Below are 26539 nucleotides of genomic sequence, written 5' to 3'. Positions count from 1 at the left end.
TGTGTTTGGGGCCTATTGGGATGGGGTCCCTCGGGTTTAAGTTTTGGTCAGATTTTGTAAATATGTAAAGTCTCCACGAAATGTGGAAGTAGAGTACAAAGATAGTATGAGTCAAATGGGCTTTAATACCTTAGGTGGGTAAGTGATAAGGAGGTTTTGAGACCCGCCCATGATCAGCTGACCATGGTATTGTAAGTGAAATGCTATATATAGACATTGAGTCATAGCAAGTCCACGAGGTATCGAACTAAGATAGAAGATTATTGTTTTGGGAAAGAAGCTAATGTAGGAAAGGTTTGTTTCATGTACTAAGGTGAAGGGGAATGCTCCTACAGCTGAGTGCATGGAGACCTTGGTAAGTCCGCAAGTTGAATGTGCGGGCCCCTACAACTAAGTGCGCAGGGAAAAGAAGTCTGTACTTAAATGATTATACTTAATAAAGATAGTTTTGAGCCAATTCTGATGCATCTGTGTGTTATTTCTTATTTTTGCAAGTGTCTATAATTTCTCTCTGTGTTAAAGTTTATATGAATTAATTCTTATCTCATTTGCGAAAGTATTAGATTAGTAATATTTATGCATGTTATGAATAATTAAGAACCTTCACAAAGATCTGGAAGTTGTTTAAGTACATTTACAATAATTGTCTTCTCTGGAGGGTTAAGGGTTTGGAAAGGTAGATATAATACATAGTAACCACAAGAACCTATCAGATTGAACTTTGGATGTAGAAACCTGGTTCTAACATCCCCCAATATTGCTTCAGGTGAGACTACAGACTGCGCTACGCAAGTTGTTGTTGAAAGAGCCAATAGTTAGGGTTTTGTTGGTTGGCGTAGATAACCTTGAACCTGGGTTAGTTGCCATCAAACCAACATGGTACAAAATGGGGTGATAATTTCAACAAATTTAGCACCTATAATATTGCATTTTTTCCCTTCGTCTAATTTTAATTCATTGTCATCTTTGTATTTTGCAATGTCGATGTGGGAGGCTTCCATGTTATGAAGGGTTTAAATTAAGTCAAATGAAAATATGAAAAAAAATTAGTCCATTAGTTTTCATAATCCTCATTTAATATTTATAAGACTTGTGTCATGTCACCATATTGGGAGTATAAATTAACAAAAAGGGTATATATTGAAAATAGGGGCATTTTAGTTAGAAAGGTACAATGCAAACTAGTTGAGCTTAAATCGATTGTTCATTTAGCCAATTGGACAGAGCAACAATAAAGTGCATAGATGTTATGTGACTAATGCCATTGTTTTGTAGTATAGGATCTAGAGAAGGCCATGGACATAAGACATGGATGATGTAGACCTACTAAATCAACAAGAGGAAAGTGGGTGGCCATAGAATTAGATATAGAATTTGTAGATACAATAAAGATAAGAATACAAAGGAACCTCAACCAAACGAGGATGGTGTTTATAAATTCACAAATGCTACAACATAAAAGAGATAAGTTTATATAAACTATGCCATTGTTTTTTTCAAATCCAAAACATGATAACAATATGTCAATGTTATGAAACCAGCTCACAAAAAGATAGAAAAGATAGTTGAACTCCTTAGAATTCAGCCTCTTCGAGGGGGCAACCTCCTTTACATTACACAAATAAACAATTCTTGGATGATCCAAATGACAAAACCTCCTTTCTATATATAGGAGACTAAGGGGTCAAAATATAACCCAAGCCGACATAACGATAATAATATAAGGAAACATAAATAACAATAGTGGGCTTTCGGGGTGCACAATAATAACAATATGGGGACAATAAGGCCACAACAATGACAATAAGGGATACAATGACAAAAGTAATGGGGTAATCACTAGTATTATAGGGACCTAACATGCCCCTCTCCTTCAAAAAAGTGTTGTCCTCAACACTTGAGTAGTTCTAGATGCTTTTGTAAAAAATTCTCATCCTCCCATGTGGAATCTTCAACGGGTAAGTTCTTCCACTTGATGAGATACTCTGAAATTGATCGATTTCGTAGCTGTCGAGTTCTTGTTTCTTTAACTACTTTAGGTTCCAATATGATCTTTCCTTCCTCGTCAAGTTTTGGCAATATTGTTTGAATTGGGAGCTTGTCACCTATAACCTTCTTTAAGCATGAAACATGGAAAACTGGGTGCACTCGGGAAGCTGTAGGAAGCTCCAATCTGTATGCCATTGTACCTATCTTTTGCAACACCTTGTATGGACCATAATACTTTGGTGATAATTTATCATCCTTCTTAGCTTGCTTGAGGGACATTTGTTTAAATGGTTCTAGCCGTAGGAATACCCAATCACGTACATCAAAACTTCTTTCGCTGCGATGTTGATCTGCCTACTATTTCATTCTATTCTACACCAAGGTGAGGTTATCCTTACTTGTTGTTGATTCTCGATGTGATCTTCCACTGCTTGAACCTTATAATTTTCTCTTAAATATGATGTGATGGATGGTGGGTGATATCCATAAAGTGCCATAAATGGGGTCATTTTTGTTGAAGTATGGAAGGAAGTGTTATACCACCATTTAGCAAGAGGCAACCATTTGACCCAATGTGTCTGTTTATCAAATACAAAACAACGAAGATATCCTTGCAAACATTTGTTTACTATCTTAGTTTGCCCATCAGATTGAGGATGATAAGATGAACTATGAGCTAACTGACTACCAAGACAAGAAAATAATTCTGTCCAAAAATTTCCTGTGAATATGGGGTCTCTGTTGCTTACAATAATCTTTGGGTTTCCATGTAGCTTTTGAATTGTTTCCAAAAATGTAGTAGAAACTGTACTGGCTTTAAATGGATGAGATAATGCACAAAAGTGTGAATACTTGGTAAGTCTGTCAACTACCGCTATGATGACACTCTTTCCTTCAGATTTGGGTAAACCTATGATAAAATCCATTGAAACCTCCTCCCAATGTTGACTTTGAATGGATAAAAGTTGTAGTAGACCCGAGGTCTTAATTGTTTCAAATTTATTTTGTTGGCAAACCAAACATTCCTCCACAAACTTTTGAATATTAGATTTAAGGCCATCCCAAAAAAATTCCTTCTTAACCCTGTGGTAAGTCTTTAAAAATCCTGAGTGCCCTCCTAAGGGAGAGGCATGCAATTCCATAAGAATCTTTTGTTTGAGCTCAGAATTCTTACATAGGTATAAACAATCTTTGTACCATAATGAATGATTTTTCCAGCTAAATGTATCAGATGCACTGGGATATTGTTGTAACTTTTGAATGAGTGCCCCCACTTCTTCATCATTCTTCCACTCATCCCTTGCCTCGTTTATCCAATCTGGTTGGATAACAGATATGGCACAAAGCAATGCTTCCACATCCTCATCCTTTCTTAAGAGTGCATCTGCCACAACATTTTGCTTCCCTTTTTTGTAGATGATTTCAAAGTCATAACCCAACATCTTTGTGACCCATTTTTACTGCTCTTCTAAAGATAATCTTTGTTCTAAAAAGTATTTAAGACTATCATGATCCGTTTTACCTTGAAGTGTCTTCCCATTAGGTATGGTCACCATTTCTTAAGTGCATGTAGTAGTGCCAACATTTCCTTCTCGTAAATAGCTTTGTGTAGATACTTTCCTTTGATTGGATGACTTTTGAAAGCAATGGGTCTTTCTTCTTGCATTAAAACAACACCAATTCCATTTCCTGAGGCATCACATTCCACAATAAAGGTTTTTGTGAAGTCCAGTGTAGCTAAGACCGGGGCTTGGCACATTGCCTCTTTAAGATGTTCAAAGGCCTTCATTGCTTCTAGAGTCCATAAAAATGAATCTTTGTTCAATAATATTGTTAGAGGTGCTGCTATTCTCCCATAATTCTTAACAAACCTGTAGTAATACCCTGTCAACCCAAGAAATCCTCGTAGATGCTTTATAGATATGGGGATTTTCCATTCCTTAATGGCTTTAATTTTGATGGGGTCTACCTTAACACCTTCATGGGATACAATATGGCCTAGATATTCCACCTCTTGTAATCCAAAGAAACATTTGGAACTTTTTGCATATAATTGTTTCTCCTTCAATAGGTTGAGCACCCTGTCAACGTGCTGAACATGATCCTTCCAAGACATGCTATAGATTAGTATATCATCAAAAAATACTAACACAAATTTTCAAAGGAAGGGTTTGAATATGGAATTCATCAAACCTTGAAATGTAGAAGGTTCTTTGGTAAGGCCAAAAGGCATGACCAAAAATTCATAATGAACCTCATGAGTTCTAAATGTCGTTTTCGGAATGTCTTCAGTCTTCATTCTGATTTGATGATATCCTGAATGAAGATCCAACTTGGTGAAGTAAATCAACCCATGCAATTCATCCAATAGTTCATCAATGACAGGAATGGGAATTTATCTTTAATAGTGATTTTATTGAGCTCCCTATAATCCGAACACATGCACCATGATCCATCCTTCTTGTGCACCAATACTACTAGAGCATAGAAAGAACTTTGACTAGGTTGAATTATACCAGCCTCTAGAATTTCTGCAACCATACGTTAAATTTCACTTTTTTGGGCATAGGGATATTTGTAAGGCCTAATGTTCAGAGGAACACTTCCTAGAATCAAATGAATAGCATGATCCTAATCACGAATAGGTGGCAAACCTTTGGGAGTCTCAAATACCTTGGAATGATTATCCAAGACTTTTTGGAGATCTGAAGAAATAGATGTAGGAACCTCTAGCGAACATAATTCTGCAATTACGCCCCGTTGTTATTTTCTTAGAAGCTTTGTCATTCCATTAGAGCTGATTATCTTTCCTGGTTTCCCTACGATACCTCTTAATTCAACTTCCTTTCCTTCTGAAGAAAATTTCATGGAAAGTTCAAAGCCATTGATACCATACAAGCTGGTTTGGTTCCAAATATAAAGTTTCAATACGTACCTTTTGTGTGTTTTTCACATTATGGAGATCAAAAAATTGCTCCATATGTAGTATCCATGTTACGGGATCCTTGCCATCAAACCTCCTCATATCAATATTTGGAACATGGTGGGTCTTTGTTCCAATGTTAGAGTCTATGAAATCATGATTAACATTCCTTTTGTTCTCATCATGAGTTTCCTCTACAACATTTTCGCCATTAAGAAGCTTTTCTTGTAGCAACTTTGTCAAACCTTCCTTCAATCCTTCAATGTCTTTCTTTAAATCTTCCATGTTGTCGTTCTTCAAATCATGATTAACATTCCTTTTGCTCTCATTATGAGTTTCCTCTCCTACCTTTTTTCCATTAGGAAGCCTTTCTAGTAACAATGTTTTCATACCATCCATCTTAGCTTCCATGTCATCCATCTTAGCTTCCATGCCATCCATCTTAGCTTCCACGCCATTCATATTAGCTTCCACACCATTCATCTTAGCTTCCACACCATTTATCTTAGATTCCATGCCATTTATATTAGCTTCTGTTAGCTTTTGTGAAAGTGACATTTGTTGCCCTTGGTCTCGTAATTTTGATATATCATATAGCATTTCTTCCTCTTCTTCATGAGTCATGCTAGAGCTTTCAGGTTGTTTACTAGCTGTTTCCATTTTCTTTCTTCGGGGCATCAACTACCGATAATAATGCTTCACTATGCCGTTTGAATTCCTTCAAACTAATTTTTGAAACCAAGCTTATGCAAATACTTAAAAAAATACACCTTTTTTTTCACTTTGTAGGCACTCGATATTGAATCTGATGTATCTTTGTAATTTCGGATCTTTGAGTTCTAAAATTGTGACTTGCAGTAGCCCTCTATTGCCTCTTTCCAATGCCACCAGTATGATCGGATTTAGATTCTCCAAGAAAGAGTTATGCACAATCTCCCAAGATGACTTGATTATATACCTTTTCAGAAGAGCGAACTTGTATGAAGTGCCACGTGTCACTGTTTTTACCTTAGTATCTAAAAAATATACATACGAAACTACAATCCATCCTCTTTTTGTAACTTCTTACGAAATTTCAATCTGATGCTCAAAACAAAATTTATGACTATTTTCCCCAGGTCACCTGTTTGGAATGTAATTCGGGAGTCTACAAAAAGGCCAACTTCCTCAGATCATATCTCTGCAAATATAGCGCGAAAAGCTCTAAAATTCAATCCCAATATTCAGAAAGATTTCAACCCAAATGGGTTTTTGTTTTTAGCATCTGAAATGTCGCATAAAAAAAGTTATAGCGAAAATGCCACAATGACCTATTTGGAGTAGTGAAACCCTAGAATCCACAACTCTGATACCAAATGTTATGAAACCAACTCACAAAAAGATAGAAAAGATAGTTGAACTCCTTAGAATTCAGCCTCTTCGAGGGGGAAACCTCCTTTACATTACATAAATAAACAATTCTTGGATGATCCAAATGACAAAACCTCCTTTCTATATATAGGAGACTAAGGGGTCAAAATATAACCCAAGCTGACATAACGATAATAATATAAGGAAACATAAATAACAATAGTGGGCTTTCGGGGTGCACAATAATAACAATATGGGGACAATAAGGCCACAACAATGACAATAAGGGATACAATGACAAAAGTAATGGGGTAATCACTAGTATTATAGGGACCTAACAGTCAAATATAAGAGTAAGGCGAGGTTTTGTGTTGGATAGCATATAAGTTGAAATGATATAATTGGTGTACTAAACGTCATTGACTATATTATTTATTATAGGGGCAAGACAATTCCATGACAATAGATTATGTTATATCAAATAAGGATACAACAGATGTCACAGACATCAGGTAATCATATTTTGACACTTAGGAAACATTTTGTGACACATCCATCCTTTTTCATAGAATTATTAGCATTTATAGTGTATTATCCAATCTTGAAATAAAATAATCCATGTTGTTGATGTTTTAGATGGAAATTGGAACAAGTTCATAACCTAAGTGTCCAACTAATAGAAGAAAGAAAGCATATGTACATGGGTGTGGACCTAAAACTATTAAAGCATGAAGAACACAGTGGGTGGAAGAGGATATGACAACGAATCATCTAAACAAAACAAATAATTGCATTGATGAAGAAATTGGCCAAGGCTATAGTACATGGGATGGTATTTGGTAGGCAATATTTGGTTATATTTCTTTGAATTGATACATTTATGATTTATCCAATTCTTGCTAAAAATTAAATAATGGTTTCATTTGTTGATAGGTAGAAGATGATGATGAAAGACTGAATACTAATTATACTCAATTTGATCCAACTGGGCTATTAATATTTGGACATGATGATCCAAACCATCCTTTAAACCATACTAGGGCGAAAATAACATATTTAAAGAGAACTCTACCACCTAATAAATTTCAACAAATGATAAGATTAACATACAATGATGACACACTACCTAGCCTTAACTATGATGATAATGATAGTGAAAATGCAATACATGAAGAAGGATTGAATGAAATTATTACAAGTTTCTTTGGGGATGGAAACAATGATGAAAATATTAAGCATATCATTGACAATAATGATGAAAGAAGGGGTAATTACCACCAACGTAATGCTGATGATAACACCCTACTCAAAGACCCTATCAAGTAAGAAACAAAGACACCCATGTTCAAATAAGGTGCAAGTAGAACCTCAAAACTAGCATGCACATTAATATTATTATAAATCAAATCATTTTTTGGTTGGTCAGACAGAGGATTCACCACCCTCCTAAAGTGAGTTGAAATTTATTTCTTACAATGCATTGTCAATTGGTGTACGCAATTCATCAACATTCATCAACTTCATTTATATTTCTTTAAGGGGATTTTAAAATATACTATATATGAATAGTCATAATATATATTGACATATCAAACTTGTTCATCATAAGTCAAACATTCAATTGATGTCATTTTTAGCAATCTTACAAGGAATTAAGAACTAAAATATTTCTTGAAGAGAATGTGTTTCCGTCAACTTGTAGAGAGGTGCATCAATTGTTGGTTAAGTTGGGGATTAAATATAAGAAAATTCAATCATGTAGAAATTATTTCATTTTATATAGATATGAATATCAACACAATGTAGAGTGCCCTGTATGCAAGGAGAAGAGATATTGTACATATGTACAAGGTCCTACAATTCCAAACAAGGTTTTATGTCACACGCCAATTATACTTAGACTTTAATGAATGTTTCATTACAAGCCACTTGCACAATTGATCGACTGACATGCACAGAATAGGAGTACAGATGGATTCATGTGCATTTTGGCTGATTCCAAAGCATTGAAACACATAGAGGAAAAATGGACAAGAAAATTCAAAGTTGAACCTTGTAGTATCAGGTTTGGTCATGCAAATTATGGAGTGTGCCCATTCTCTCTCACAAGCTCAAATTATAGAGTTTGTCCAATAAATTTTATAGTATAAAATAGTCCGCCATGGGTGATTGTTAGGAAGGAGCACCTTATGTTGACTCTTATTGTTAAGAAAACATCAAGTTAAAAACATGGATGCTTATCTTGTGCATTTTATTGATGAGATGCAACTGCTATGGAAAGGCATAAGAATGTATGACATATCATGTCCTCCATCAAATAGGACCTTCATGTTGTATGGTGTGCTATGTTGGACTATTCATGATTTCCTAGGACTTTCTCTTTCTTCCAGTAAGCTAATTTCTTTTACATACTTACAATCATAATTTACTGTCATCCCAACTTTTATACTTAGTTTTATGTTATTATTTTGATGTTATTAACATTAATTATTGAATTACAGGGATTCAAACAAAGTGGATAATTTCATGTCAAGATGTGAAGAACAATTTCAAGGGTGGAATTCTAAGGATCTACATAAATTTATTTATGCAAACAGTAGGGTTTTTCTACCACTAGATCATAGATTTAAAACATTAGAGATTTTTTTAGGTCTAAAATGGGCCTCAAAACAAAACTGTACAACCAAAGTAAACTTTACAAGAACCAATAGGATTCAAGATGATGATGTCAGCCATGGGGGGTGATTCACCATTTTTTGAATAAAAAGGTAAAAATATTAAAAAATAAAAATATAAAAACTACTTTTTCAACTCATATTATCAACTTATCTCAATACAACTTTACTCAAATTTCGAGCTAGAGCACTCATTGAATGCAAAACTTAATTCCTCAACTAAGGAGTACCCATTTGCATACGATTGTTGGACCTTGCTACATGAAAATTGAGAAATACATGAAAAATGTGCTTGTAATCACGTATTTTCACGTATTTCTCATTTTTTGTGTACTAGGGTCCATCGAAAATATGCAACATGGGTACTCCTTAGATGAAGAATTAAATTCCGCATCCAACATCTTCTCTCAATTGAAATTTGAGAAAAACAATGGGGAGATAAGTTGAAAATATGAGTTGAAAATGTTGTTTTTCCTTCTAAAATTTGATGATGTAATCTAATATTATTTTATTATTTTCACTATTATTTTATAATATTCCTTAGGAGGCCCATTTTAGACATCAAAATTTCTCGAATGCCCACTATAAATTGAAAATAGAGGCCCTCCCATGATTATAGATCTAGTAGATTGGTTTAGAAGTATGAAGATGTTAAATTGAAAGTTTGGCAAGATTTTTTGGATGAGGGTGATTTTATTGAAGAACCAAAACAAGCTATAATTAAGATGCCCGAAGGGATAAAAAGAAAATACTATTTTATGAGATCCCATACTGGAAGGATATATTAATATCTCACCTATTAGATCCTATGCACATCTTAAAAAATGTACCAAATTCAGTATTTCGACATATAGCAGACAAAGAGAAGGACACCTTGTCATTGAGGAGAGATATTTCTCTTTCGCATTCCAAATTTTATAGAAAACATTTGTGACCAAATAAGGAAAATGAAAAATATGAAAAAGCTACATGGATTTTGAAAAAGAAAGAGCTAGACCAAGTAAAAAATGTCATACATTCAATAAGGACATGTATTGGCTATGGGTCATCATTAGATAAAGCTTTTATAGTTGATGGGCATATCACAGGATGTAAAACACATGATTTTCATAATTTTATGAAGGTAATATATATCACCATTTAAAATTTATTGGTAAAATTGATTAGGTGCTAAACATATTTTGATATTCTATTCTGCGATAAAAATAACTAATGACCTTTGATAAATGTGTTTGACATCATATCATGCCTTTGGAAATTTGGGGGGTTCATGTCTTACCATTGACTTAAGGAGTGCCATAAGTCAATTGTCAGCATTTGCAAGGTATGTTGTATGGAATGTTCATGTGTGAGCGACGTAGAGATATTGTATTGCATTTTAATTTTTTCCTAATGGTTCATACTAATTTACTATTCTTATATTAGGTGGGTGACATCCAAGGAGATCCGTGAATGTGAAGTGAGAAAATGGAACAAGGAAATTGCAAAATTTCTATGTGTATTTGAGAAGTATATCCCTACAAGTTTCATGGATCTACAATTCCATTTACTTATACACCTAGTCGATGACATTTAATTGACGAGTGTTGTATCAATGAGGTGGATGTTTTCTTTGAGAGGTTTATGAAAACTCTAAAAATATATGTCCAAAAAAAGGAACATCTAGAGGGTTGCATGGCAGAAGGGTATGTATTGAATGGAGTGTTTTTCTTCCTATATAAATTCCATTGTAAGGATTTCGAAGATGGGCCATGCTTCTGGGATGAAGAATGAACATTAGATATTATTGATGGAGAAAAACCACAATCTAATGGTGTTGAAGTAGAAATTAGTAAGTAAATACATTATCAATGTGGTAATTCTTTTCCTTGCAATCATTAATTTACTTTGTAATTTATTTGTCAAATTAACAACATATCCTTTAGAGTTTGAAATAAACATGTTGACATGTAATAGGTGTAGACAAAATTTTTATACTCGATAAGTTCATTATGTACCATGTGGAGTTAATCAACAAATGGATTGATTTATATGATAAAAAGAGAGAATAAGTGTTAGAACCAAGGAGACATTATAAGAGATCGAGCACAAGGAATACCCCATTTCCTATTAATTTGTAAGGGGAATGAGCCAAACATTGCATAATATAATGGGTTACTGAAGCAATTCAAAATTAAATAGAAGATGTAGGTATAGATTTAAACATAATAGGAGATGAAGTCAACATGTCTAGGGGATGTGAAAGAAAGTTACAGTTGGAATTTTATAGAATTTTGTTTCCTTACAGTTTTGACACTATTAACTATTTTAATATTCATCGTTATATTTGTTTTAACCAAAATTAATGGCCTTTCAAGGGTAAGGAAACATCCAGCAATGTTGTCATATGGTTGAAATTATCGTGTAGAATGTGTAGATGTAAAGAGACGATCCTTTGATTGTGGAATCTTGGTGGACTTCAAGAAATCCAGATGATCAAGCTTAGAAGATAAGAATATTATTGAAGGGAATCTACAATATGCTGGAAAAATACAAGAAATTCTTGACTTGGATTACCGCTCTTTTAAATGTTTTCTTTTTAAGTGTAGATGATATGAAGCATTTGAGAGGACATGAAGACATGATACCCATAGTGGATTGTTTCTATAGATTCCTCAAAGTTCCTACTAGAGGATAAGGAGCCTTATGTTCTACGAATTCATTGTGAGCAAATATTTCTTTAACTCAAAGAAGAAGCGATAGTGATCAATTATCTATTAATACATTCTTTATTGTGAATATATACTTGTGTTTATTAATGAATACAAATGTTATAATATATGTCTAATATATGTATGTACTCATTCATGTGCAGGTATTTTTCTATGAAGATATTCTAGGCCTGAAATGGATATTTGTCATACATTATGATCCAAGATTAAAGCATGTATTTGATGATGCATTAATGGAAAGAAAAACAACGATGACAAACAAAATGAGAGAGGGATTAGAGAACATCAAAGAAATTAACATCCATGACGATGCTGAAGATGGTTATTGTTAAAATAGCAACAAGAAATGATAAAAATAGAATCCAGTATATTCCAATTTTAATTTGTCCTTGAATTAAGATTGAGAATTAAAATTTCGAATTAAGTCTCACTAGTTGCTTTAAAAATAATTAATTAATTCATTATGGATTAATTAGTTGGAGAAATTCAAGCTAGAAGTCTTTCTGAAGTCATGCAACAATTATCCCTTAAATTAAGGAGATAGGATTGAGCTATATTTGAGTTGTGATTAGTTAGCTCAATTTACTAAGTTAAGTCCAGTTAAATTAGTTCCAAATTGTTTGAGGAACTAATTGTGAGTTTAGTTAGTTAATGCATGCATGCATCCAACTAGTGTACTCCAGATAACTGATGATTATCTCATTAGAAACTCATGCATGTCTATTCAGAGAGATACCTAGTTGAGCTAAATGTTAAGGACAGGTTACTATCAGCTGCATCAGTTTTCCTATAAAGCAAACTCATCCATGCAGAAGGAATAAGATTCCTTGAGGATTGCACAGTTATTACAGAGGTCAGAGAAGTGTGTGAGCTGAGAATCACACGGGTGGCAGCTGGAGGACCCAGGAGAAATTGCAAGAGGAAATAGGTGGCTTGGAGGATTGAAGGAAGGAATATGTGTTATCTATTCTATCTATGAGCAACAGTGACAGATTGTACTGAGAGATGGATAGCTTGTGAGCTAAAGCTTTGTGTAATCCTGAGATATTTCCGCCTGTATGATAATACAGATAGCGGGGTTTTTAGTTGAGGCTTTCCCCAGAGTATTCTTCTATGTTTCATGTGTGATTGAATCTTCTTCTCTGTTATATGTGTTCTGTTTAATCTTGCTCAAAATCGATTAAGCTTCCGCAAGTTTGATTGTAGAAGTAGATTAAGTATTTTTCTTTAGTACATTGCATAATCAGTTTAATCTACAGTGAGAATTTCTACATGGTATCAGAGAAAAGGTGATCAAAGTGGAGAACAATGTACAAAGTAGGGAGAAGATTGAAGTTTGAAGTTCTTGATTGTAGGTACAAAATTGATTTCTTATCACATCTCAAAGTTCACCAATGGCATTCAATGGCTTGAGACTCGAGTATGCCCTGGATGGCAGCTCGAATTTCATAGCATGGAAGGATCGCATGGAAGCGGTATTAGAGGACAATGGTTTGAAGGACTTCATTGATGAAGAATTCCCCAAGCCAGCAATAGCTAATGCCAAAGAATTAGCAGAATGGAAGAAATGTGTGGCAAGAGCGAGGAGGATTCTTCTGGATGGAGTTTGAGACCATATTTTCTCGAATATCCATGGGAAGGAGACTCCATTTTCAATGTGGAAGACATTAAAGGATCTATATCAGAACAACAGTGACTAGAGGAAGCTGGCGCTGAAGGACAAGCTTCAGAAAATCAAGTGTGAAAAGGGTGACACGATATCTACATATCTTAACAAGCTCACCACCCATAGAGATGAGCTTGGAATTGTAGGAATCATGATAGCTGATGATGATATGGTGAGTCTTGCTCTCCTCGGTCTTCCTAAAAACTGGCATAGCTACCAAGACTCAGTGAATGGAAGAGAGAAACTACTAGATTGGGGATGATTGTGGTCGGATATGATGCAGGAGGAGATCCCGAGAAGCACCAAATATAGTTATTCATCAAATCATGATGATGGATAAAATCTTGCCTTAGCAAGTAAGGTGTGGAAAGGGAAAGGGAAGGCTTCCCATTCCAAATTGAGTTCTTCCCATGGAGGGAAGAATATTGACAAATCTAAAGTGCGATGCTTTAATTTTCATGAGGTGGGCCATTATGCAACTAATTGTCCATTGAAGAAATCCAAGAAGGGATCCTCGAAAGGATCAGATGGTGAGGCATTGGCATCACAATTCAAATTGGATTTTACCCTCATCGCATGCATGGTTTCAATGATGGTGGGTTGTGTTTGGTACCTAGACAGTGGAGCCTCATTCCACATGATCGACGATAAGAGTTTATTCAGTACCTTGGAGGAGAAAGACCTCTAGATGCACATAGAGATGGGCGATAATGAAAAGTACCATGTTTCAAGTGAAGGTACGGTTGTGTTTCAGGGGGAGCATGGAGCTCCTCTCACCTTGACTAATGTAAAGTATGTGCTTGGACTGAAGAAGAACTTGGTATCGATCGTGATGTTGGAGGACAAAGGCTACGATGTTGTCTTTAGTAAGGGAAAGTTTTTCCTTAGACACATCGCAATGAGACAGGTGAAGCAGATTGATTCACGAGTCAAGAACCTGTATGCTCTTGAGGTTCAAGATGCATACAAAGCCTTGAGGAGCAAGGCAAAAGTTGGAGACTTGGCGGTTGAGAGGGAGAGTAAATTACCTTCGAACATGCAGCCCCAGAAGAAGTCTTAGACAATTGTGGAGGAGCCACAGTTGGAGATGCTGAGAGGAGACCGAATGGAGGACTCCACCCATGCAGAGACCTCTAGTAGGGGGGAATTTCGATCCAAGTCAGCTAAGGGATCACATGTAGCCATACCACTAGGTGTGAGGTGGGGAAATGTGAAGTGATAGTCTCAAGAAGGCCGAAATTAGGCAGGGTCCATTGAGAGGTTTTATCTCATGGATCGTACCTTGCTATGGGAGCCCAAAGTACATAGCAATGGGAGGAATTAGTGGGATTGATGCAGTCAGAGATCAAAGTGATAGAGGCTAGAGCATTTAGATACTGAAGAGTGTAAAGAAGGATTGACAACAATGTAGAAAGGTTGAGTCAGCAGAAGTGTAGAGTTTTTAGTTGACAAAGGCAATAGCAGTCAGAGACTTTCATGACAGATGCATCACACTGATTCAAGTTGGATGTTTTTTTTGTTTCTGGAGATTTTGGAGCAACAACACTAGAGAGAAGTGTTGCATGTAGAACATTCCAAAGGTTCAGGATCGGGATCAAGTTGAATTCCTTTCTTGTTGAGAGGGAGTGTTAAAAATAGCAACAAGAAATGATAAAAATAGAATCCAATATATTCCAATTTTAATTTGTCCTTGAATTAAAATTGAGAATTCAAATTCAAATTTAGTCTCACTAGTTGCTTGAAAAACAATTAATTAATTCATTATGGATTAATTAGTTGGACAAATTCAAGCTAGAAGTCTTTCTGAAGTCATGCAACAATTATCACTTAAATTAAGGAGATTATCCCTTAATTAAGGAGATAAGATTGAGTTGTATTTGAGTTGTAATTAGTTAGCTCAATTTGTTGAGTTATATCTAGTTAAATTAGTTCCAAACTATTTGAGGAACTAATTGTGAGTTCAGTCAGTTAATGTATGCATGCATCCAACTAGTGTACCCTAGATAACTGAATATTCTCTCATCAGAAACTCATGTATGTCTATTCAGAGAGAGACCCAATTGAGCTAAATGTCAAGGACAGGTTACTATTAGTTGCATGAGTTTTCCTATAAAGGAAACTCATCCATGCAGAAGGAATAAGATTCCTTAAGGATTGTGTAGTTATTATAGAGGTCAAAGCAGTGTGTGAGGTGAGAATCACACAGGTGGTAGTTGGAGGACCCAGGAGAAACTGCGCAAGGAAATATGAGGCTTGAAGGACTGAAGGAAGGCATATGTGTCGTCTATTCTATCTATGAGAAGCAGTGAGGGATTGTACTGAGAGCTGAATAGCTTCTGAGCTAAAGCTTTGTGTAATCCTAAGATATTTCCACTTGTATGATAATACAGATAGCGGGGTTTTTAGCTAAGGCTTTCCTCGGAGTATTCTTCTGTGTTTCATGTGTGATTGAATCTTCTTCTCTATTATATTTGTTCTGCTTGATCTTTCTCAAAATCGATTAAGCTTCCGCAAGTTTGATTGTAGAAGTAGATTAAGTATTTTTCTTTAGTACATTGCATAATTAGTTTAATCTACAGTGAGAATTTCTACAGTTATGTTCAGGCACAAGAAGAGAATAATACAAAGTTAAGTGATGTTATGGAGGACAACAATATGTATGGTATAGAAAATTATGAGCCAAATACATCTGGTAACAATATGGATGGTCTATAGCCATATTTCGATGATGATGAAAGATGATGCAGGTGAAGATGAGGATGATGATAATATTAGCTACTTGAAATGTCATATGAAAATTGACAATGATACAATGGATGACATTATTGTAGGCAATGATGTTAATGACCAAGACTTCTAAATTTTCATAATTATTTGTAATCCATGTTTAGAAAATGATGATTCTTATGGCCTAAAATTTGAAATGCTCCAGTATTATTTTTGTCAATACAAATTACATATTTGAATATGATTAAAGTATTAAAGATATGGTATGAATTGTTGGCAAAAAAATTAGGATTACTTGAATGCTTCTTCCATTCATTTTGTATCAACAAAGATTGTGATGAAAACAAAGCATCAAAGATGAATTATGAATCCTTTGATTACATTCGAGTACTTCTTATGATTTTTTTCTATAGGAATATGCAGAAGATTTATTGGATAATGGGTTGTGTAGAGTCCCTTGGTGTTTGTTGAGAGTAGAGAAGTGGGGGAGTGGAATCTTTGAAGAGAGATGCATAAAAGGGATTGAAACTTAAGAGAAGGCCTAGTGGGGTCAGTTTGGAATATCATATATAGATTAGTTGTAGGATGTAGTAGGGTTTGAAATTTGAGTAATATTTACTTTCTCCTCCATTGGAATTTTAGATTTATTTTTCAACAATAAAGGCCTCACTAAAGCCTTGCCATCTCTAGTCATTTTTTCATGGTGGTCCCTGAACGAACATAGTAGAGAGAGATTTTTTAGCAAGAAATAAGATCATATTCCTTTTTGTAAGTTGTTTATATGACCTTTGGCTAATGTCATTTTCTTCATTTATTTCAAATGAGAGAAGGAACATATATGATCTTGTAAAAATATATTATCTTTGGAGGTTTTCGATACTATGAATATCAAATTATATTTGTCCTTGTTTTCTCTAAATTATAAAGAGATAAACTCCATCGGTAAATAATTTTTTAACCAAATTCTAGAGTGAAGAGTGAGAACATTTTATGTTCTAAAGTTAGAATGACTTGGCTTGAGAATTACCAATTGAGATACATGATTTTTTTTACAAAATGTCAGAAAGTTCTATAAAGGATACCAAGTGCATGCTTGTAATAACACAAGATTTATGCTATTAATCCTCCATAAAAACATGGAAATATTTGTTGTTTCCCTGCATATGCCATAAATATATGATTATGGCAGTAACATCACTATTGCTACTTGAATGTTGATATGTGAATATGGTTGGATCAAATCTTTCACCGAATGCATAGGGTCATAGAGAACACCAAGTAAATATCATTGAAAGGGTAATTATTATTGAGAATAATAACAATGTTCTCATTAGTGCTTTAGATGAAACAATGGTCATGGTGTAGAGCTATGTATTTTGGAAAAGGGGGCAAGATAATAATATAGATTCTAAATTTTCCACCTCTATTCTTTTACTATAATTAGTTCTAAGAATTATACTCAACATTGAACATTAAAAACCATGAAAGCAATAACATGATAATATTGTGATTCACATGGGCCAATTGCACATTTTGATATCTAACTAATCATTGTATGTCTCATGTTGTAACCAGAAGTGAACTATAAAACAATAAAACTCAATATTCACAATGAAAACATGACAAATCAATGCCTAGTCTTAATTGGCATGTGCTTAGTATTCTTAGTTCTACTTCCATTTATTGCAAACTACTTCAATATCATCCATGCAAACATAAAATGATCTTGAAAAACTTGAAGTACTTATGATCTTGACAAACTTTAATTAATTTTGGGAAAAAAAAAAATACATACACACAGTAGTCCTTCTTTTCTAAAAATCCTAAATTTTTTTCTCATTGTGATGAGAGAATTTATACAAAATTTACGAAATATTCAGTTCTACAATCTTTGGGAAAAAAACTCCAATATTAGCAACAAATTATAAGATAAATCTACAATCTATTGCAGAAATCTTGCGATTGTCTTTGAGTAATGATTAGTTGAAGTAGAAGATTCCTCGAGTGTAATCAATTTCTCGCTGAAAGAAGTTATCCTCTGTTAGATGGTTGTTGATGGGAATGATGCTACTATCATATTTCTCTAAATAGTATCAAATTCTATGTGAAAAACATAGGATATTAGTGGAAAATCATTGATGTCTCTTATTGCTTGATTAAGAAGATTAAAAGTTTTTTCTAAAAGGTTGAAAAGGTTTTGAACCGTTAAATTAGAAGAAGTATGATTGAATTGTGATGTGTCATTCCTCTTTTCTTGAAACTTAACCTGATGCTCTTCATCTGGGATAAGCACACCTTGATCATTCCATAAGCTTAGTAGAATCTTCACAAAAAGATCGTGGAAGATATCTTTAAAATTTGATACTCTTCCTAACATATAGTTTTCTTTTCCAATCATGTACTTTATTAAGACATCTTTCACAATATACTTTCTAGCTTCAAAGATAAGGTCAACGCTATATTGTATTCCTAGAAAAACCAATTGAGATTTGGTCCTTATGTTAAGAAATATTACAACATTTATGTCTTTCATAGGTTTGTCTCCTAGATCCTTCTGAAAAATGGAAGCCTGAGTCAAACAAGAATTTGCCAATTCTTTTTCATCTTCAACCTATTCAAATAATCCTTCAATCTTTTAAGTTCTAGAGCAAGATGGTTCCAAATAACATATTTAGTATCAATCAAACTGAGCTTCATTGAATTTAATCCTACCTTTATTTCTTTCTGTTTGGACATAGCTTCCTCAAGGGACTTTATTTTATTTTCATTATCTTTCTCTAATTTAGTCAGCTCCTCTTTTAATTTTTTGCACTCCATATCTTTAATTGTCAAGTTTTCCAATTCTTTGGATAATGAAATATCATGATCAGCCCATAAGGGATGTTCAAACTCCAATTTTGAAAGTGTTTGAACTTTGATTTAACTCTTCAATTTGATTCTTTAACACTCCAATTGTTCCTATACCATTTCCTAATTCTCTTTCCAAGTCCTCCTTTTCATGAAGTACTGTAAGAAGCTCTAGAGTTTGAGGACAAGCATAATGTGACATTTTGAGATTTTTCTTTAGGACTTGGATTATTGTATCTTTTGCTTTTGATAGATTTGAAACTTCAACATTACTTGAAGCATCATCATCAAGTTCCATAACATTTCTTTATAATTCATCTTTGTGCAATCACAAAGCTTTGTTTTTTGATTTATACAACTTCAATTGATTCTCCAATTTATTCACAATTGATTATAATTTTTCTTTTGTAGCGGACTCATTAACCAAATCTACACAAATGAGTTGACCTATTTGTCTGAAAAAACAATTTTATTAACAATATTAAAATAATTCATATTCAATTTGAATTAAGTGGTCTTAACTCCTTCATGAGATTCACTTCCTTTGGGAACCTACTCTTTCACTACAATATTTAAAAACATGTCTTTTTTATCTACCACAAAAAGTAAATAAGGAGGATCTTTTCTTTTAACTTGTTCAACTTTCTCTTGTCTACCCTGGTAACCTTGTTGTTTGATTTCACTATAATAGGTTGTGATATGTTTTTTAGTTGATATGGGTCCACTATCTATTGATTAAACAACCTTAACTTTTGTTGAATACCTCTCATGAATCTAAATAGCAGGTTGTGTTTTAACTTTAAGGCACGAGTTAGCAAAATTTCAGATTGATCAGAGTTTTTCAACATCAGTGTTTCTTAGCTTGAAATCTAGCCGACTCACACCTGAAAGTAAATATTATTTTCTTGGCTTAGTTGTTGAAAGATTAGAAAATGAAATTGAACTATTGGATGTTCAAATTGAATCATATGATTTCCAAGATCCTAAACAGTTCTTGGAAACTCTTCCTCCTCTCAAAGAAGAAAAGGTAAGGCTACCCTTGGATGGTTGGATTGAAGGATGTTATGATTTACAGCAAGGTTGTGACAATCTCTAGCCAAGAGCATATGTTAATGAGTTGGGGCAGTAGTTAGAATCTGGTTTCTTTGATCCTATTGCAGCGTACATGAAAAAAATTCATTTCGAATGACAAACCAGATTTCCTTTTACAGAGCCAGAGGTACTATGTGTATATATTGCTTGTAGGATTTCCAATTATGTTCTGGTTCAAACACTGTCAAACAACTACATCATTGTCACAATTGCTTGATTGGTTGGTTTGGCATTACATCATTACTTGATTCATTGATTTGCTGCAAGGTAGGGTAGGATAGGTTTGTGCATAAATAAGCTACCTAAAGCAACATTTCAGTTTTTGACATTTGTTTTAGTTTCCAAATGTACAGGTTGTAGTATGTATATGTTTTGGATTGGTATGAGTTGTTTTGGGTTTGCAGCTGTTTGACCGTATTTCCCAATGGATGAGGCACTAATCTATAAGTTACTAGAGATCTAAGGTTCTTGGCACCTCCAAGGAGCTGCCATCCCCAATGGCGCCACTGTTAGAGTCAGTCCTTTGGCCTTCCTTCAGTGATCAAAATGGGCCTCTTACTATGTTTGCTTTTGTTAGATGTTTTGCACATGATCTTTAGCAAAACAAACATGTCATAAGTGTCTCCATCAGAATCAGCTCGAAAAGAGCTTTCCAACAATATATCACACTCCCAAAAATGGCTCTTGGTTCAAAAGATATGACCAAATGAATGATTGACTCAAAAGGTCTCCCCGTGCAGCAGTTCATGTGTTTAAGGATCTTGAGGAAGCTAGGAGATGACAGTGGCGAGATTGTGATAGAGAAGAAGAGAACATAACAGTTGAGGTCTATTGCCATGCTGCTAATCCTCATCTCAACATATGGAGAGCTCGTTTCTCTGATTTGATTGAAAGAGATATCCTATGTAGAGGGCACTATACATTGCTGACAGTGATATTGGTAGTGAAAGGTTGGTTTACAAATGTTGGTCTCATGGTTCTAGAGAGTAATTCAGAGTCAGATTATATTGGTTCTACAATAGCTAAATCAAATATGTCAAGGGAATTCATTTGTCCCTTTGATAAGGGAGGGTGGAGGACATCAAACAGGCTTACAAATAAGAAAGTGGTTGTTGTCACGGCCCAAATTGATGCAGTGAAAGCAGGGAGAACAAGTGTTCAAGGTTTTGGTGTAATGTGTGAAGACAGTGATGAAACATCCAAGGTTTACAAATTTCCCGGAGCTGGAAGAATTGCTGAGATACTCCTGTGAAGAGATGAGAAGCACACATTTATCATAATGTAGGCAGTGGTATTGTTACAACTTGCAACAACACTATGAGAGTATTGGTCCCATGGAAGTATCATCGAAGGTCCAGCTCAGCTCCAAATCTCAGCACCCTTGGATCCACAATACACACAGGTCAAGAAATCGAAAGGCAAGACAATCTAGCTATGGCGTTGCGCTTCTAGTTGTGGCCCTAGGCGCAGTGCTTACACCTAGGCAACAAACAGAAGCAACAAATCGCACAGTTAGTTTCTAAACAAGGTTATTATCATGACATCCAACCTTGGAGGCTAGTTGTTTAATTAAATGTCTGAGTGAAAGCATAATTTTTGCTTGAAGGATTGAAAAACCAAAACACACAGTGTTGGAGATACTATTGTTGAAAACATAGGGAATAGTTCAGTTTCTTAGGTGCTTGTGATGGAATTTTTGAGTTTATCTCTACTCAAGCGATGATTGATATGGTTGACAAATTCAATGATCCTCACGATACTGGAGCTGGAATTCGTAAATGGTGGTTTGTGTATGCATGATGAAGTAGCAACACATTATATAGACATGATCGATTAGACAACACTTGGACACCATTTTATCAAGCAGAAATTTAATAAAACCCTGTGTATTGGATGGAAGATTGATCCTTTTGGGCATTCCGTAGTTCAAGCATATTTGCTAGGTGCAGAGCTTGGGTTTGACTCTCTCTTTTTCGCATGGATTGACTACCAGGACAAAGCAAACCAAATAAATCATAAAACCTTGGAGGTTGTATGGCAAGGTTCCAAGACATTTGTTCCCTCCGCTTAGATATTTACTCATGAATTTCATGTTCACTATAATCCTCCAGATCGTTTTCGATATGAAATTTTTATGGGGATGATAATTCTCCTCCAATTCAGGGTGATGCTCTGCTTTTTGACAACAATGTTAAACAACGTGTTGATGATTTTGTCGAAGCAGCAATAACTCAGGCTAATGTTACCCGTACAAATCATATTATGTGGACAATGGGAAATGACTTTGAATATCTATATGCGGATTCTTGGTTCAGCCAAATGGACAAGTTAATCCACTATGTGAATAAGGTATGTAGATGGTGAACATTCTTATTGGATAGGATATTTCACAAGTAGGCCAGCTCTGAAGGGATATGTTCACTTCCTGAGTGGTTACTATGTTGCTGCACAACAGTTTGAGTTCCTAGTTGGGAGAAGAGATTCTGGCCCCAACAACAGACCTTCTAGGTGATGCTTTGGCTATTGCATAGCATCATGATGTTGTTACTGGCACTGAGAAGAGCCATACAGCTAGTGACTATGCTAAATGCCTTGCAATCAGAGCTTCTCAGGCAGAAGAGGTAGTGAATTCAGCTCTTTCCTGCTTGACGAGTTCAAAATCTTATGGATGCCGGAATACATCGACAAAGTTTGAACAGTGTGGTAACCTAAACATCATTTTTTTCCCACCAACAGAATCAGACCTTCCACTTGGGAAGAGCGTGGTTGTAGTTGCATACAATCCTCTCGGTTGGAAGCGCAAAGAGACTATAAGAGTGCTAGTAAACAGTGAATCACTAGTTGTCAAAGATTCTGATGGAAAGATAATAGAGTCACAACTTGTACCTCTAGGAAATTCTATAGATATCAAATCACAGGAAGGGGCTAATGGTTTCAAAATTCCTGAGATTGCAAAACATGTACTTTCCCCATTAGAGGATTTTCCTCCACCTGTCAAAAATAATGAGGCAAAAATTAAGGTCATAGGAGTTGGTGGGGGCATTTCTAACGCTGTCAATAGGATGATCGAGAGTGAAATGAAAGGTGTGAAGTTCTGGAGATATTTTATGAATAAAACCATCGAATAATTAAGTCCCAGATTCGAGGAAATGGAGTAAAAGAGGAAAATTAATGGTGAAAACTGAAATGTCAGAGTTGCCAGGCACAAATCCAGCAGTGGTTGAGGAAAATCTCAGATTTTAGGGCTTAATATCAGCAATCAAAGGGTGAAATAGCAGTAAAAAGGAAGATTTTGTGGAATATGGTTCCACACCTGAAGGAGCAGATATAGTAATATTAATCCACTTGGCAAACCTTCACATAATTTGGGTTTTCAAAAACTATTTCTCATGGTTCTCGAGATAGTTTGGGATTTTAGTTGCAAATTAGTTTATAATATTGTTTTATGATAGGATTTTATTATTTATTTTATTTTATTATTTCCTATTTCCTATGTTGAGGAAATAAAAATAGATTTGTAATTTAGTATATATAGGATTATTTTTAAAAGATAGAGGTTCGATTTTTGCAACAGGAAGAGGCATTTGGACTGTGTAAAGTTTTATTGAATATCATAATAAAGCAGTTTTTTCCCTTTAGGCCTGGGATCCATCACAGTGCTTAAATGTCCAGTATGTTTTTCTCATAAATTCATTTATACATTATGTCTTTTCTGCTATTTTGTGTTGCAACATTCTCTAAGTGAAATGTTTGGAATCCATCAATGCCATGATGCTCCTTTCATAATGATTATGTTGTTAAATGTGTGGTTATCTTTTCAGAATCCATCCCCTGATAGATGCTCTGTTGAGTAACCTTGTGCTTCTCTTTCGTCTAAAGTTGTTGCTGCAGATCCATCCCTTGTTTGATGCCTACAGGGTAGCGGGCTTTCTCCCCTATTCTTCTCACATTCGCAATCTTTATCTGGCTGAAAATTGCACTTACTTTTCCCCAAGTTTGTTGGCAGAAACTGGCATCAACTCCATAGCCCAAATGGTCCTTTCGCTTGCTATTTTCGACCCAAAACCTTTCAAACAAATCGCCACACTCCATAGCTAGCCTAAGATTCAGTTATCATAGCGACATTTTGTTGGAAAAGAGAGAGCCCTCTATGGTCTGGCATGGCTAGATGCCAGATCGAAAGCTTGATCTGTGGTTACCTCATAATTGCCTCTTTTAAGCCTTGAGGTGCATTCTGAGTGCTAATAGGTTGTCTTGTAGAATATTTTTCCTTCGAATTATCAATAACAAGCATTAAATATTTTTCTTGGGAACGTTTTGACCTCTTTCTTCTTTCTTCCTCAATGACATCTTCTTCATCTATCTGCATCAGATCCTCAGTAAATAGCCCTTTAGATCCACTCTCAAGCTTGGCCATGGTAACTACTTTTGTCTCTGCTTGTCCTTTTTTTGAAACTCCTTCTGACTGCATCAAGCAATTTTCTTCATTTTCCAATTGATTTTGATCAAATTTTCAATAGTTGACTATTCCATCTTGTTTTCTATCCTTTCCATTTTCGAACTACCCCAATGTTTATATTCAACCCCTTTTAGCTTCTTTCTTTTGGTTGAAATGATATGATGAGGATCACAGTGACATGCTTCATCATATTGAAAACTGAAACAAGCTAGCAATTAATCAATTATCAATGAAGTTGCTCCATTCTTAACAATAAAACGTCCCTTTAGAGAAATTTTGAGGTAAAAAATGGGTCTCAAAACAAAAATTTAAAAACAAAAATCAACTTTATAAGAACCAATAGGATTCAAGATGACAATGTCAACCACGGGGGATGATTCACCATTTTTGGAGTAAAAAGGTAAAAAGATTAAAAAATAAAAAAATAAAACTACTTTGTCAACCCGTATTTTCAATTTATCTCCCTACAATTGTACTCAAATTTTGAGTGAGAGCACTCATTGTATGTGGAGTTAAATTCCTCATCAAAGGAGTACCCATGTTGCATAATTTTGATGGGCCCTACTACAAGAAAAATGAGAAATACATGAAAAATGTGATTACAATCACGTTTTTCATGTATTTCTCATTTTTCATGTAGTAGGTTCGATCGAAAGTATGCAACATGGGTACTCTTGGATGAGGAATGGAATTTTGCATTCACCGAGTGATCCCACTTGAAATTTGATTAAAATCGTAGGGAGATAAGTTGAAAAATATATTTTTTCTCTTTTCCTTCTAAATTTGATGATGTAATCTAATATTATTTTATTATTTCCACTATTATTTCATTAGGAGACCCATTTTAGACCTCAAAATTTCTCTAATTCATTGTTATTGGAAATTTGAAAGACATTGCTAAATTATTGCTTGAAAAATGTATAAAATATGAATCTAATCTCTACTTTAAGATCTCCAAAGTGTAAATCCTAAGAGTTGAAAATGAAGGTAGTTTATAGTGTTTCACCTCTTCTCCATAAATCTCTATCATTGCATAGTCCTTATATAAGAACTAGTCTCCTATTCTAGACCTTGAACTCGGTTGGTTACATTTCTTCAGCTCTAGGTATATTCTTGGAAATTCTTCTTCATGAATTAATGCATACAACTTGGATATGAACTTGTTAAAAAAAATTAAAGAAACCCTTTGACTCATTTCTAAGACAAAATTCCTTGTGAATCACTAAACTTACTCCAAAATAAGTAATTCATTATGGTTCCAGAACATGCTGAAACTAATCAGTGAATTTATCCAAAATTAAGTAAATGAGAGAGGACTGATATCTAAAGCTCCGAAGGGTGTTGAAATTTCTCAACTATTCATGTATTTATTATACTATAAATTTAGAATGATTGAAATTTAATAACATTATACCATAGAAAACCCATGAAACATTCACTGACGGCCTGATCATGATCGAATCCCAAGATTTGACTAATCATGGAGCAAATGATCTACATTGGTTTAACAAGCCACTCGAATTTGAGAGGGTAGATTAAATATTATAAATAGGTCTCAAAATTTAAAACACTTTGGACAAATGTAACTTGTACTTATGGGGCTAATGATTTGAAGGTTTGAATGAGAGTTTCTTCATTTAATTATATGGTGTTTTCATTCATAATATTGGAAGACTGTAATGCTATCATCTTGAGAACTGATTCAATAGTTAAGGAAATGATTATATTTGAAGTGTTATTTGTCACTATTGATCTAATCAAAGAAAAACATTTCTTAGAGGACCATATGAACAATTCAATGAAATGAAAGACCTGAGGAACTATACAAAATGGTAGACATGACTCCCAAACTTTATAACTCTTGCTAATTTCATGATCCTAATGGAAGAACAATTTATGGATCTTCTCTTGATTAGTACATGACAAAATTGGGTCATAAATGTCCCATTCTTGGTCTACCAGGTTATTTATTCTAGTCTGGGTCAAAGATTTTATGGATGGAGACAATTTTATTAAAGGATTCCATTCTTTCAACTACTAAAACACTGATACAGAACAATAAACCAACCTTGAAAGTTGAATTCTTGTTGACTTAGACAT

The 26539-nt window shown here is 34.6% G+C and overlaps 1 pseudogene; it reads left to right on the top strand.

Moving 5' to 3' along the window:
• Positions 1 to 21724: 21724 nt before the first annotated feature.
• Positions 21725 to 23108, top strand: LOC149227989 (alpha-mannosidase At3g26720 pseudogene; annotated as a pseudogene).
• Positions 23109 to 26539: the final 3431 nt, after the last annotated feature.

This window comes from Pinus tabuliformis, chromosome J (assembly GCF_031772625.1).
Source record: "Pinus tabuliformis cultivar Carrire ecotype Pingquan chromosome J, CPIR1, whole genome shotgun sequence".
Classification (NCBI taxonomy): Eukaryota; Viridiplantae; Streptophyta; class Pinopsida; order Pinales; family Pinaceae; genus Pinus; species Pinus tabuliformis.
This window is presented reverse-complemented; position numbering and strand designations above follow the sequence as displayed.